This window comes from Vulpes vulpes, chromosome 12 (genome assembly GCF_048418805.1).
Source record: "Vulpes vulpes isolate BD-2025 chromosome 12, VulVul3, whole genome shotgun sequence".
Classification (NCBI taxonomy): Eukaryota; Metazoa; Chordata; class Mammalia; order Carnivora; family Canidae; genus Vulpes; species Vulpes vulpes.
In genome coordinates this window covers 15,537,132-15,541,638 of record NC_132791.1, presented here as the reverse complement: position 1 = coordinate 15,541,638, position 4,507 = coordinate 15,537,132, and the positions used below count along the sequence as shown (strand labels likewise).

Genomic DNA, 4,507 nt, shown 5'->3' with positions numbered 1-4,507 from the left:
TCAGTTATAGCATCTTTTATTTTGGCAGGACTAATTTTTAACTCTTTTATCTCTGTAGTAGGGGTCTTTCTGGTTTCTTCTATGTTCTTCTCAATCCCAGCTAGTATCCTTATGATTGTTGTTTTAGGGATCCCTGGGTGGCGCAGCGGTTCGGCGCCTGCCTTTGGCCCAGGGCGCGATCCTGGAGACCCGGGATCGAATCCCACATCGGGCTCCCGGTGCATGGAGCCCGCTTCTGCCTCTCTCTCTCACTCTCTCTCTCTCTCTCTCTCTGTGTGTGTGACTATCATAAATAAATAAATAAAAAATTAAAAAAAAATGATTGTTGTTTTAAATTCTGGTTCAGAAAAAAACAAAAATTCTATTTCAGGCATAGTACTTATATCTATTTTGATTAGCTCCCTGGTTATGATCTCTTCTTGTTTTCTCTTTGGGGATGAATTCCTCCATCTTGACATCTTGTCTAGGTTTCTGTCATTTGTGCACTAGAAAAACCTGTGCCTGGTTCTATTTCCACTAGAGCTGAAGCTTTGTAGCAGTCTATGATGAGTGCATGGGTGAGACATTGTGCTGGTCTTCTGGGGGAGAGGCCTGCTGCTATTCTGGCTCTCAATCACACTTGCCCTATTTAAAAAGGCCTGTGATATCGCTTCTCGGCCTTTTGGCTAAGATCAAGTGTAGTATATGTTCTTATCAGTTAAAAAAGGCCTGTGGAGTGTAGAGGGAGGGGCTTGGTGTAAGTGGCTCAAGGCCTCCACTGTGCACTGTGTGCTCACTGACGTCCGTCTGTGCTGCTGGAAGGGGTGAAAATGACCCCGGCCCACTCTCTTCCTTTGAGGGGGGACTTTGTGCTCATTGTTCTTCAGGAAGTCTTCACAGAAAGGTGAACAATCCCAGGCTTCTGTCGTTCTTTCCTTCACCCTGTCTGTGTCTGTGTTGCCTACCTACCAGATGGTGGCGCAGTGCTCCTATTTTATCTAAAACTCTAAATTTTGGGGACCTAGCATGGTGTGAAGCCACGCTGATCTTCTGGGAGAGAGTCTCACTGCACTGTGGCTGGTACCGGATTGTCCCAGAAAAGCAGCTGCACAACCACATAGGGGCTCAGGGTTTATGGTAAAGTGTAGCAAAAAGCTGGTATCTAGATTAGCTGCCCAGAGCAGGCATCTCAGCTCTTATGCTAATGAATGGGGCAATTCAATGGCATGCTTCGGCTCTTTTGTCCCTTGAGCGGCATTGACACCTCACCCAAAAGCACTCCAAGAAGTGGAACTGTCTCTTCTAGTGTGACCCAGGGGATCCTCAGACCATGCTGTCTGCTCTCAAGCCTCTGCTTTCCTTCCCCATATGAGCACTGCTACACCCTGGTGATGGTACAGACTCAAAGCTTCAGACTTTCAGCTCTGATGCTTATAAAGACTTGAGATAATCAACTTCTCTAGTTTTCCTAGTCAATGGTTGTGGGGAAATGTTTTGTCTTTCTTTTCCCTGTATACTGTTTTATCTCCTTCTTTCCTCTCTCAGTGATCAGGGTTCCCTACCCTCTGCAGCACTTGAGATTTTCTCCCCCAAATCACATCACTGCATCTCCTACTTTCCACAATGTGGCTTCTTTTCTCCTTCTAGTTTGTTCTCTCAGTCTTCAGAATGATTTCCTGGGTGTTGAGAATGATTTAATAATTATCTAGCTGTGTTCATAGAACAAGGCAAGCAGACGATCCTCCACTCCTCCTCCATTATGACTCCTCCCCTCCGGGCTTCCAGTCTTAAAATGTGGTAGTTATCATGCCACTGTGGTATTAGTGATAGAAGAGACAAATAATTCTATAGATAGGAATAGAGAGCTTCAAAATAGTTTCATGCAAATACAGTCGACTTACCTTTGACAAAAGAGCAAAGACACCTCAATGGGGAAAGGATAGTTCTCTCAGCAAATGGTGCTGAGAAAACTGCGTGCACATGAAAAAAAAATGCATCTAAATATTGACCTTACACCTTTCATAAAAATTAATACAAAATGGATCGTAGCCTTATATGTAAAATGCAAGTTATAAAACTTCTAGAAGATAATATAGGAAAAAAATCTAGGTGACTTTGGATTTGGCAACGAGTTTTTAGATACAATGCAAAAGTATGACCTATGGAAAAATATGGTACATTAGACTTCATTAAAATTAAAAAACAAATGAACAAACAAAAACTTCATTGTGAAAGATGCTGTTAAAAGAACAGAGTCAAGACACAGACTAGGAAAAATATCTATTTTTATCTTTTATCTTTATCTAAAATATCTATCATATATCTAATAAATGACTCAGATCCAGACTTATAGATAACTTAAAATTCAACATTAAGGGGCACCCCGGTGGTTCAGTTGGTCAAGTTCTGCCTTTGCCAGAATCCTGGGATCTAGCTCCCCTGCTCAGCGGGGAGCCTGTTTCTCCTTCTCCCTCTGCCTGCCACTCCCCCAGCTTGTGCTGTTTCAGATAAATAAAATCTTTTAAAAATCAACATTAAGATAAAGAACAACAGGGGAAGGGGGTGGGAGATGAGGTAACCGGGTGATGGGTATTAAGGCGGGCATGTGATATGATGAGCACTGGGTATTATATGTTGGCAAACTGAATTTGAATGTAAAAATAAAATAAAAAATTTTAAAAAGATTTAGGAACACAAAAAACAGACAAGGATCTGAATTGATGAATCACTAAAGAAGATAAATACCTGGTAAATAAGCATACGAAAATATGCCAATACCATGGTTATTAGAGAAGTACACATTAAAATAACAATGAGATTTCATTACATACCTATTACAATGGCTAAAATTCAAAACACTGACACCAAATTCTGACAAGTTTGTGGAACAACAGGAATTCTAATTTATTGCTAGATGAATCCAAATTTACACAGGAACTTTAGAAGAGAGTTGGGCAGTTCTTTAGTCTTACTAAATAATCAAGTAATCGTATTCCTAGGTATTTACTTGAGTAAATTGAAAACTTATACTACATAAAATTTCAAACATGAATGTTTACTGTAACTTTATTCATAATTGCCCAAATTTGGAAGCAGCCCAGATGTTCTTCAACAGGTGAATGAATAAATGAAATGGTATATCCATGCAAATGAATATTACTCAATGATTAAAATAAATAGCTATCAAGCCATGAAATGACATGGAGGCACCTTCAATACAAATTTATAAGTGGAAGAAGCCCGTTTGAAGAGGCTATGCCATACTGTATGATTTCAAGTACATGACAATTTGGGAAAATCAAGATTATAGACACCGTAAAAGGATGAGTGGTTGTTACGCTTTTGGGCAAGGGAGGGATGACTATGTGGAATTCAAAATTTTAGGGCACTGTAACTATTCTGTATAATACTGTAATTGTGGATAACATTAAATCATGCATTCAGCAAACAAATAAACAAAAACTATCCGACACAAAGAATGAACTCTAATGTAAACTATAGACTTCTAGACTTCACTTAATATATTAATATTGGTTCATCAATTGTATCAAATATAACACATCAGAGCAAGATGTTAATAATAAAGAGAACCTTGGGGGTGAGAAGAAGTATATGGGAACTTCAGTACTTTCTGCTCAAATTTTCTATGAACTTTAAATCAAGTCCATTAATTTTTGAAAGGTGAGGATGGGGGTAAGGTTGGATATTGTGAGGGCTACTAGGAATGTCTACCAAAGCTGGGACTCTTGTTAAATTCCCTTTCTAATCTCACAGAGGAAGAACTAGAACTAGTTTATTTGCTCTCATTGAGGCAGTAATACCAAACCTAGCATAAATAAAACATTTTGGAATTTACAGAGTGCTGCATTTATGCTAATGATGATATATATCCTTCCCAGAAACCCAATGAGAAATATAGAGTAGGCTTTCTGATTATTCCCATTGTAGAAAAACCTGATGTTCTGACAGGCTAATTAACTTGTCCAAAATACATAGTTAACAAGAAGCAGAGCTGTTTTCTGATTTGTATTCCATATATTTTCCTCCATACCTCATTGTGAGATCACACTTTCCTTTTAAATTTTTCTGAAGTAAGCACAGACTGGGTGTCCTGATCACAAAATCTTATAGTTGAAGACGATAGTATATGAAATGGACAAGTTGTAGGTCGCTGGCACAGTATTGGCTATGTCCAGGTGTTCCAAGCCAATGGTACAGAAAGAAATAGAGGGCAGCCCCGGTGGCCCAGCAGTTTAGTGCCACCTTCAGCCCAGGGTGTGATCCTGGAGATCCGGGATCCAGTCCCACTCAGGCTCCCTGCATGGAGCCTGCTTCTCCCTCTGCCTGTCTCTCTGCCTCTCTGTGTGTGTGTGTGTGTGTGTGTGTCTGTCATAAATAAATAAATAAAATCTTAAAAAAAAAAGAAATAGAATACAGAAATATTCCTTTGATGATGCAGGAAATTGCCTTATATGGAGGTAGTTGGATCTGAGGAATGATACAGTATCTCTCATAGTCCAATGTGGTA

The 4,507-nt window shown here is 39.6% G+C and overlaps 1 non-coding gene across 1 annotated transcript; it reads left to right on the top strand.

The window, feature by feature from the left end:
- Positions 1-645: 645 nt before the first annotated feature.
- Positions 646-829, top strand: LOC112930895 (U2 spliceosomal RNA). Its single transcript, XR_003237229.1, has one exon. It is a non-coding gene; the product is annotated as a U2 spliceosomal RNA (small nuclear RNA).
- The last annotated feature ends 3,678 nt before the right edge of the window (positions 830-4,507 follow it).